The following is an 11784-nucleotide window of genomic DNA, read 5'->3' on the forward strand; positions in this document are numbered from 1 at the left end:
AAAACAAACCAGCCAAATTCTTCATCTCTCCCTCCGCGTATTCACCCTGCCTATACTTTTCAGGACCAACCCCGAACACAGTAGTACGTTCCCTTTAGTATGCAACGCCCCACCCCTGTAGTCAGTGGAACACCAGTCCCCAACTGACAAGTGTCCTTATAACTCACTTGACTCCAGTGACTCCAGTGGCTGGAATTAACATACTCGTACTTCCGCCCCTCACCAAGGTGCCGCCCCTCATAAATGACTTTCGTCATGATCACGAGACCTTGGTAAGGGAAGTCCAGAGTTGGTTTGGTGCCTTCTACTGTCGGGAGGCTGAATTACAGACCGAAACCCCTTTGACTCATCACAGGCATTTTTTCACATTTTTGTTTCAGATATTATTTACAGAAAATCCTACCAATTATCATTGTAGATAATGTTAAAAAGTACATTGTGGATATTACTTCATGTCGGTTATTGCCCTCCGACAGTGATGGGTATCGAAGAAACTGGCATTTCGTTCATGTGACAGTTCCCTTTTTTACTGCGCAAAATGTCGCATGGACTCAAGACACTCGTCACCTGCATCGTGCTGTCCACAGCATGAAACGTGCAATTATGTTCTTCTGCGTACACCTACCGCACTGTATATAGACTAAATATAGCCTTGTCTGGAATTTGCCTCCATACTAAACAATGACCCACCCACTCCTATTGCAGGAAATGTACTGCATATCCATAAGTCACAACTGAATTTTAGTGGGAAACAGGCTTCAAGGGGGGGGGAAGAAACGTGAATCTCATACAGCAGCAACTACATTTTGTAATGTAAAACAAGTGATGAAGCACAATTCAAAACTGAAACAGGTAGCAAACACACAACAATATACTGTTGATACTAGAGCACGGCTGATTGTAAATTGTTTGCCTGAACTACTGTAGCATGTGTGGGAGTTGTTAATGGCCCTGTGGCAGGATGGCTCGCAGTGGTGAGGTGTGGTGACGTCACGGACCAGGAAGTAACTGAATCAAAACAATGGATGGGCAGGTGAAGCTGAATGCAACGGCAGTCAGCTGATTTTAATAAATAAATAAACAAAACAAACGATTTGAACAAAACAACCAAAAACAAAAGGGCACGAGGGCCAAACGAATAAACAGACAAACAAGTAAGTGTTGTGCTGGCTAATCCAGCATGTTTTAGCAATTGTTTATTTTAAAGTCTGTCTCCTCTCTATCTCCCCGTACCTCCTCTCTGTACACCCAACCCTGCAGCACGGACAGCTGCAGGTTCTTATACTCGGGCCGAGGGGTTAACTAGCTGTTAATTATCTTATTACCCCTCGGCCACAGTCTGCACACGTTTGGTAAGGATGCGTGACTGTCAGCTAGTTAAATAATCAGTAGCTGATCAGTCACACATCCTCACAGGGTTTTTAAATTATAAAAACAATAACAAAAGACGCAACGCTTTTATCCGCGCCGCAAACAAATACAAATAATAATAAATAGGGGCGGGACACTCCGCCACAGGCCCCAAAAAAATAATTACATTGTGCTACAGTTTTTCTCAGATAAATGTCAGTTTACAGTTATTCAATTTCTTCTCAAACATAATTAATCTTCAGATGAAGTCAATCAAAAATAGTTTATTCAGGAATAAAAATGTAAACAGGAACAAAGCTAATCAAATGTGATACATCAGTGATCTCACATACAAGTCTCAGTTGATGGTGTTCTGAGATGGCATCAGTGTAGATGTTATTTACTTCTGAGCCAAGATGAGCTTTCATGGCATCAGAGATGTTGGCTTTTTTCTGAGCCGGCATGGCACAGAGATGTTAGTTTCTGAGCTGGCATCAGTGTAGATGTAAGTTTCTGAGCTGAGCCAAGAAATTACTTCGGACAGCACAGGTAGACAGCTAGCTTACATAATTTCCTTGACCAAATTTGGTTTTATTTCCCTATTATATATACAGACGTGCTCAAATTTGTTGGTACCCTTACAGCTCATTGAAATAATGCTTCATTCCTCCTGAAAAGTGATGAAATTAAAAGCTATTTTATCATGTCTACTTGCATGCCTTTGGTATGTCATAGAATAAAGCAAAGAAGCTGTGAAAAGAGATGAATTATTGCTTATTCTACAAAGATATTCTAAAATGGCCTGGACACATTTGTTGGTACCCCTTAGAAAAGATAATAAATAATTGGATTATAGTGATATTTCAAACTAATTAGTTTCTTTAATTAGTATCACACATGTCTCCAATCTTGTAATCAGTCATTCAGCCTATTTAAATGGAGAAAAGTAGTCACTGTGCTGTTTGGTATCATTGTGTGCACCACACTGAACATGGACCAGAGAAAGCAAAGGAGAAAGTTGTCTGAGGAGAAAATAATAGACAAGCATGGTAAAGGTAAAGGCTACAAGACGATCTCCAAGCAGCTTGATGTTCCTGTGACAACAGTTGCAAATATTAAGAAGTTTAAGGTCCATGGAACTGTAGCCAACCTCCCTGGGCGCGGCCGCAAGAGGAAAATCAACGCCAGATTGAACAGAAGGATAGTGCGAATGTTAGAAAAAGAACCAATGATAACTGCCAAAGAGATACAGGCTGAACTCCAAGGTGAAGGTATGTCAGTTTCTGATCGCACCATCCGTCGCTTTTTGAGCGAAAGTGGGCTACATGGAAGAAGATCCAGGAGGACTCCACTTTTGACAGAAAAACATAAAAAAAGCCAGACTGGAATTTGCTAAAATGCATATTGACAAGCCACAATCCTTCTGGGAGAATGTCCTTTGGACAGATGAGTCAAAACTGGAGCTTTTTGGCAAGTCACATCAGCTCTATGTTCACAGACGAAAAAATGAAGCTTTCAAAGAAAAGAACACCATACCTACAGTGAAACATGGAGGAGGCTCGGTTATGTTTTGGGGCTGCTTTGCTGCGCCTGGCACAGGGTGCCTTGAATCTGTGCAGGGCACAATGAAATCTCAAGACTATCAAGGCATTCTGGAGCGAAACGTACTGCCCAGTGTCAAAAAGCTCTGTCTCAGTCGCAGGTCATGGGTCCTCCAACAGGATAATGACCCAAAACACACAGCTAAAAGCACCCAAGAATGGATAAGAACGAAACATTGGACTATTCTGAAGTGGCCTTCTATGAGTCCTGATCTGAATCCTATCGAACATCTATGGAAAGAGCTGAAACTTGCAGTCTGGAGAAGGCACCCATCAAACCTGAGACAGCTGGAGCAGTTTGCTCAGGAAGAGTGGGCCAAACTACCTGTTAACAGGTGCAGAAGTCTCACTGAGAGCTACAGAAAACGTTTGATTGCAGTGATTGCCTCTGAAGGTTGTGCAACAAAATATTAGGTTAGCGGTCCCATCATTTTTGTCCATGCCATTTTCATTTGTTTTATTATTTACAATATTATGTTGAATAAAAAATCAAAAGCAAAGTCTGATTTCTATTAAATATGGAATAAACAATGGTGGATGCCAATTACTTTTGTCAGTTTCAAGTTATTTCAGAGAAAATTGTGCATTCTTCGTTTTTTGTGGAGGGATACCAACAAATTTGAGCACGTCTGTATATATAGCACATTAAAAGGTAGCATTTGTGTTTCTTCTTCGCTTTACCAATGTCAGCAGAAACCCAGATAACAAGAAGTAATATTTAAGAAAAGTGATAAGAGTTTTGCTCAATTCTCACAGGCAGCTTAACGCTATTCCCATGCATCACAAGGTCAAACGAGAGGGCTGGTGATTGCACCCCTGATGTGCACCAGCTATGTACAGCTTAATTTTAAGAGTTCATTAACTCTGCATTGATTCAGAACTTACATTAAACACAGGAAAATCACACAATTTACAGACAGTTTCAATTATTTCTCACTTCTTTCACTATTTAACGGGGCATGAGTTGGGTATATAAGGATAGAGCAGAGGAAGCAGAAAGAGCAGTTAGTGGGACAGAGCCACTGAAGGAACAGACTTAGGACAGAGGAGCGGGCGAAGCCCAGACTTAGTAGCGGACCCATGGCCCGGGCTGGAAATTAGGATACAAAGGTGGTTGCTGACTGAAGGTGGCGTAGCCAACGCATCCCAGCTACTGAAAAACATATACGAGGGTTAAATACTCAAAGAGCCGACCGGCCGGAGAGAAAATCGGTCCTGGTCGCCAGGACACGAAATGGAAGTATGAGGGAGTCGCTCCTTGGGAGAGTAGGATACCCAGCATCTGAGGCTTCTGTAAAGGGGCGCTCGTTAGACCCTGTGATTGACCGTCCGAGACTCTGCGCTGTCTGGTACCTGAAGTAAAGAGAAAGCATGCAGGTTATTGTGGGACTCGAGCACTGGAAGTGTAAAGCAGCCACGTCCCGAAGAAAGGAATCGATAGAACAGAGCCTCACTGGGTGAGGTAAGATAAGCGCCTGAGCTGCGATAGGATAGAGTGTGGCCAGGGGTCTGCTCTGACTCATGGCGGTGAGAACCCCCCTATTAGAAGGGGTAGGTGGATGCCTGAACCTGAGGTCGGGGAAGTGTGATCAAATGCCCCCGAAAGTATGGACTCCTGGCTCTTCACGAAACACAGTGAGACAATAACAAGGAACGTATGCCGATGCATAACATATACAATAGGCTAGAAGGACAAACAGGACAAACAGAGGGGTTAGGCAGTATTAGTAGGTGTGACTGTGTATACCTGCCGCTCAGTGGAGAGGAAAAACCCCTTGAGGCCAATTAAGGGAAAACTTCTGGTGGCCCAGATGGACAGGAACCCCCTACTCCGGGCATATTGGCAATTTTAGAATGGGCTGCAACTACAGTGCCTTGCGAAAGTATTCGGCCCCCTTGAACTTTGCGACCTTTTGCCACATTTCAGGCTTCAAACATAAAGATATGAAACTGTAATTTTTTGTGAAGAATCAACAACAAGTGGGACACAATCATGAAGTGGAACGAAATTTATTGGATATTTCAAACTTTTTTAACAAATAAAAAACTGAAAAATTGGGCGTGCAAAATTATTCAGCCCCTTTACTTTCAGTGCAGGAAACTCTCTCCAGAAGTTCAGTGAGGATCTCTGAATGATCCAATGTTGACCTAAATGACTAATGATGATAAATAGAATCCACCTGTGTGTAATCAAGTCTCCGTATAAATGCACCTGCACTGTGATAGTCTCAGAGGTCCGTTTAAAGAGCAGAGAGCATCATGAAGAACAAGGAACACACCAGGCAGGTCCGAGATACTGTTGTGGAGAAGTTTAAAGCCGGATTTGGATACAAAAAGATTTCCCAAGCTTTAAACATCCCAAGGAGCACTGTGCAAGCGATAATATTGAAATGGAAGGAGTATCAGACCACTGCAAATCTACCAAGACCTGGCCGTCCCTCTAAACTTTCAGCTCATACAAGGAGAAGACTGATCAGAGATGCAGCCAAGAGGCCCATGATCACTCTGGATGAACTGCAGAGATCTACAGCTGAGGTGGGAGACTCTGTCCATAGGACAACAATCAGTCGTATACTGCACAAATCTGGCCTTTATGGAAGAGTGGCAAGAAGAAAGCCATTTCTTAAAGATATCCATAAAAAGTGTCGTTTACAGTTTGCCACAAGCCACCTGGGAGACACACCAAACATGTGGAAGAAGGTGCTCTGGTCAGATGAAACCAAAATCGAACTTTTTGGCAACAATGCAAAACGTTATGTTTGGCGTAAAAGCAACACAGCTCATCACCCTGAACACACCATCCCCACTGTCAAACATGGTGGTGGCAGCATCATGGTTTGGGCCTGCTTTTCTTCAGCAGGGACAGGGAAGATGGTTAAAATTGATGGGAAGATGGATGGAGCCAAATACAGGACCATTCTGGAAGAAAACCTGATGGAGTCTGCAAAAGACCTGAGACTGGGACGGAGATTTGTCTTCCAACAAGACAATGATCCAAAACATAAAGCAAAATCTACAATGGAATGGTTCACAAATAAACATATCCAGGTGTTAGAATGGCCAAGTCAAAGTCCAGACCTGAATCCAATCGAGAATCTGTGGAAAGAACTGAAAACTGCTGTTCACAAATGCTCTCCATCCAACCTCACTGAGCTCGAGCTGTTTTGCAAGGAGGAATGGGCAAAAATGTCAGTCTCTCGATGTGCAAAACTGATAGAGACATACCCCAAGCGACTTACAGCTGTAATCGCAGCAAAAGGTGGCGCTACAAAGTATTAACTTAAGGGGGCTGAATAATTTTGCACGCCCAATTTTTCAGTTTTTTATTTGTTAAAAAAGTTTGAAATATCCAATAAATTTCGTTCCACTTCATGATTGTGTCCCACTTGTTGTTGATTCTTCACAAAAAATTACAGTTTCATATCTTTATGTTTGAAGCCTGAAATGTGGCAAAAGGTCGCAAAGTTCAAGGGGGCCGAATACTTTCGCAAGGCACTGTATATCAGAGGAGGATTAATGTCTGTAAGAATCCACCGCAGAAGAGGACCAGCTCCCCATATTCTTTATCGGGCTGTGATTGATTCTGGGTCTTGCGGAAGAGGTGGCTGCACCTATACGGAATGAATGGGGGTGTAGAGTCGAGGGGGGAGGCCTGCTCTGGAGATGAGGTTGGAGAGGTGGTTTGAGAGCCAGTGATGAGTGATGATAGAGTGAGAGGAATCAATGAACAGAGGGTCGGGGGGGAAGGGTTTCCTGCTGGGGAGATACCTTGCCATTGAAAAGAAAGGGGATAAGGGATTGGATACTTGACGGCTGAATGAACTGACCACGCTGAAATTAATCCGTCTTGGAGGTACGTAGCCGAATGATGAAGGCGTCTGTAATAGAAGAAAGGTCACAGAAACAAATACCAGCCGCAGGGAAACTAGAAGCAGAAGAAACAGTGAATTCAGAGCTGAGAGGACCGAAGAAGGCTGAGAGGCAATTCATACCATTTTTTGTTCTATATGAACACGATTTGAAAGAGAAAGTTTTGCAGACCTGGTTTTCTTATTACATTTTTTTAAAAGTATTTAAGGACCACCGTTTGATCGCTCATACAAGTGGGGGACCAACAGCCTAGATTTTTGGTGAAGCAAAACACCTAATAGTGGCCTTTGTTTAGGCAGCATGTGCTACCAAATATAATAATAAATGCTACAAGGTTTAACAATTTTTTTTAGGCATGCAGTGCTAAAATAATTTGTCTTGAAATCAGTCAGCTCTGTAATTTGATACAATAATAATGTAGAGCTGTACAGAACTTGTTAGGAAATGTATTATGAATCGAAGAGGAAAGGTAACAAAATGTTCCTACATGTTTTTGGTAGTTCGTATAATATTTTTCATATAGGCAAGTCTTAAAGCTGTATACTATATTTGTCCAAAATATTTCACATGTACAAAAACAGTCAAGTTGGTCCAAGAGGGACCAACCATTGAAAGATATGATATCTACAAAAGGGGCCAATTTTTTTACGAAAAGGGTCAATCTTGTAAAGATGTAATGTAAAAATAAGACTCTATTTGCACCCCTATTTTTTATGGCAGTATGAATAAAAAGAAAAAGTGGGGGCCAAGTATTTACAGAGCTGGTGCAGAAGTATTTTGGACTTAATGGTAGGCCTCAAATGACATGCAGGTAAATTTGTAAGATTCTGTCAAAGCCATTAGATGGCGATCAAACATTGACAAAAAATGTATGTGATAGCCGCACCGTTGAGCATTGATTCAACATAATGCTAACATGACAGAATTTTTTACATTGAAAGACAGCAATGTACATCACGGGCGCTGTTTTAAAAAATGACAGCTGTCCTATTTCATTAATTATTACCCGGTTTGCTAGTATAAAATGTGTTATGTTTTGGCTGAACAAAATTTAACTCCTGAATAAGTAGCAACAGTCACTGGCTTTGTGTTGTGCGTTGGTACATCATGCAGGCTCCCTCTAATTTTGACAATAAACTCAAGATTAAGAATTCACTACTGTAAAAAACCTAACAAGCAAATAACAAGACACAGTGTAATGACACACAACCAGCATACCTAAATATAAAAAAGTATTTTGGACAAAGTGACGTTTAAGTAGAACTGCAGATGTTGCAGTAATACTGTAGTTTGTGTCTGAGGTGGGGAACAAACTTTATAATTTATGGGCTGGATATAACAGCTTGGCAGCACTCAGTGTGAAAGATCAGTTACTGTACCTAGTATTGACATTTACATGTGTGCTATGTCATATGTTTTTTAAAGCACAGCAAAAATTGTGAAAATATGTCTTGGATCATATTGCCTGAGGCTAAACGGGAGTAGTTTGTAATCATAAGGCTGTACATGTTCCTTTACATGTGGTGTGTTTTAATGTAGGGTTTTCACTGCTGGTAAATCATATCCCAAAAGAACAATATCCAAACTATTTTGATTACAAATAGGAGGTAATGTTGTGTTTGAGTACACCTTCTTCAAACCAGTGGGTAACCAGCCTGTCTGTGTTCTTGTGGCAAAGTGCCCCGCCTCTTTGTTTATTATTTATTTATTTTATGATTTATTTGTATATATAATTTATGTAAATGACAGTGTTATTTGTATTGTATTGTATTATTATTGGTGGTGGTATATATATATTGTGTGTTGTGCAGATGGACGAAAGCCGTCCGTCATTGTTGTTTACTATTTGAGACCAGCGAAAAAGCCGGTCTCATAAAGTGTAGCTGGTGTTGAATCCCCATCCCGGTAAAAGCTTGTGGGAATGTGGCTGGAGCCTTAATAGGGTCATTGTTTAATGGGTAATTAAGGCTCCAGCCACAGATATAAAAGACCCACTCCAAGCTCATTGTTAGAGGGGTGTTCGAGAGTGGAGAACGAGTGACGAGTTGGAGGTAAAAGAGAATTCAGAGTAAACAATTGCTATACGTGCTGGCTCAAAACCAGCATGATACTTGTTTAGTTCCGTTTGTTTGGCCAACGTGCCCTTTTCTTTTGTATTTGTTTTATTATTTAATAAAAGTGCTAAACGCTGTAGCGTTTCAGTTTTTGCCCCTCCATTCCTTGGTTTGACTCTGTGTTCCCGGGTCCGTGACGTCACCAGAACTGCGCACTGCAACCACTCTGTCACAGTTCTTTATATATATAAATGAGTAGCTTTCTAGTTAAGAGGAATGAAAGCAATGAATAGAGAAGAATGGTTAATCGGGAAATATGCAAATGTAAGCATTACAAGAGCCAATCAAATCATGTGAAAGTTGCCTTTCACACGATTTGATTGGCTCTTGTAATGGTGAAATTTGCATATTTGCCGATTTTATATATATATATATATATATATATATCTGCAGACAAAAGTATTTTGGCAGTTAAAAAAAATGAGAAAAACCACAAAGAAAGTTGTTTCTATAATTTCTAATTGTTCTATTACATGCATAAAATGAAAAATAACAAAAACTAATTTCGTACTTTGATAAAAGTATTTTTGCAAGGAATATATTTAGTATGAAACCCATTTGTTGCTCATTATTGACAATTATCATGATTAAAAACCAACACCTGGTGATAATTATAGAGTAAATAAATACATAATCAAGTGCTGAAAAATAACTTGGAAATTTGTGATTCAAAAAAGCAACAAAAATGGTTCAAACTAAAGAGTACAGTAACGAAAAAAGAGAAGCTACCAGAAAAATAGCAGAAAGACTCGGTTTACCAAAAAGCACTGTGTGGGCTTTTATTGACAAACAGGAACTACTACAACTAGCTGTGGATGACCAAGAAAGATTTCTGTAGCGTGATAAACCCTTGGATTACTGCAAAAGATTTGACACAAAAATTGAGAGAAGATGGTCAAGAATTTCACAAGTAAACAACTCAATGATACCTTAACAAGATGAATGTCCATGGGCGAAAATCTTGACTTATGTTTGTACGCATTCATTATCTGTCTTTAGAAATGCACATGTTATTGAGAGTATGAGAATATGGGGAGCTATTTTTTCAAGATACTGATAGCTCAAATTTAGTATTAATAGCTGTTATGAAGGATGTATGTTAATGCATTTGGTTCTGTGCAAGTTACATGTTCAAGTTAAAGTTCAGGTTCTCAGCTCCATTGTAAAATATGTACTGGGGCACTGACATAAAGTATGGAATAGGAAGATATTTAATGGCACAGCAGCTTTAATCTGAACAGAACTGTGCAAGGTACGGGAAGTCATTTTGAGAAAGGCACAATTAATGGTAACTGACAGAAACAGGCCCCACTCTGCTAAGTAGTCTGCATTGAATATGATGCTTGAAATGTTGTTCGGAGTAAACCTAGTTTCCTCCCTTAAGTGCTCAGTTTGACTGAATGTGTGTGACTAGATCACAGCTCCAATGAAGATGGGAATTGAATGGCAAAATCATAGTTTTGAAACAAAATGAAAAACAAAGTCAGATAGCCAAGTACCTGAAACAAAAGCATTACAACTGTATAAATGTGCTGCTTCACTTTAAATATTCTTATATACTGCTACTAGCAGTCACATACAGTATATAGTCATTTTACCACATCCCCAAAATATACTCTCTTGTATTCCATGATGAGTGATTTGGTCTAGGTGGTGAGTATATAAGAACCACAAATCTGAGCATGTTTGTAAGGGACTGTGGCAATGTGGCCACGCCCTTGTGCGTAGTTTATGTTTATATGTTACGTGTTGTGTGTAAATGTTGGTGTATAGGCATTGGTACACGGGATATAAACGGGTCTGTGTTTCACGTGTGATTTAAATTGTATATTTGTATTTAGGCACGAGGATGGCACATCACATCGCGTGCATTTAAAGTATTAGTATGTGAACACGGGAAAGTGCACTTTAATTAATTCACGTGCAGTTGTACCGAGATTCCAATTGAATGATTGACTAGCAATCGAGTCTCGGTACAACTGCATAAAAGCAGCATGTTTTCACTCACTCGGGGTTGTGTGTTCGGTGAGTGGAGAACGGGTGAGGAGAAGGAGGAAAGAAGTAAAGGAAAGGAAAGTAAAGTAAATTAAACTAAAATAACCATTTATTTCACTCACCGTGTTTGTTTGTCTGTTCGTTTTTGTTTACCTGTTTATTTTGGCCGCAAGTGCCGTGTCCTGTTTTTGTGTTCTCTTATTTTGTTTATTAAATGCTGAGCACAACCAAGTGCTCAGCTTCACCAACCTCACTGTCTCTGTCTGTTCTGTGTTTCTCCCGGTTTCTGGTCTGACGTCACCCACTACAGCCGTCTTTGTGACAGGGACATGTGTGTTTGTAGCTGACTACTATTAGCTGACAGAAACAACATCACATCCACAGCAAAACTTAGGGCTTGATAGAATTCAAACATTACAAACCATGACTAATTCCATCAAGTTAATTAACGAGACACCCATATTCAGAAGAGAAAGGTGAAATCCTCTACAGAAATACAAAATGGCAGCTTGTCTTCAGTGGTGAAAAGAATTTCAGAAGTGCAAAAACATTATGTGGTCAGATGTTTACACCGAGGACTTTGAGGATGTTTATTACAGTATGTGTGTTTCCAAGTACAATACATAAAGGGGTAGATGTAAGTATAGTGCAAATAATTGTGGATGTAACATTCAAATTGCATTGCAGCCAGGCAATTATTTTGCACTGCACCCTGTGTAAGCTTAAGAACAGTGCAAATTACTCAACACACACAAATAATGATCCACAATTATGATAATGAGGATCTCAATGAGCACAATGGTCTATTTAGCGGCCGTACTTGCAGAGTTAGGAGTACAGAGAGCAGTTGTCAC

The sequence above is a fragment of the Acipenser ruthenus genome, chromosome 8 (genome assembly GCF_902713425.1).
Source record: "Acipenser ruthenus chromosome 8, fAciRut3.2 maternal haplotype, whole genome shotgun sequence".
Classification (NCBI taxonomy): domain Eukaryota; kingdom Metazoa; phylum Chordata; class Actinopteri; order Acipenseriformes; family Acipenseridae; genus Acipenser; species Acipenser ruthenus.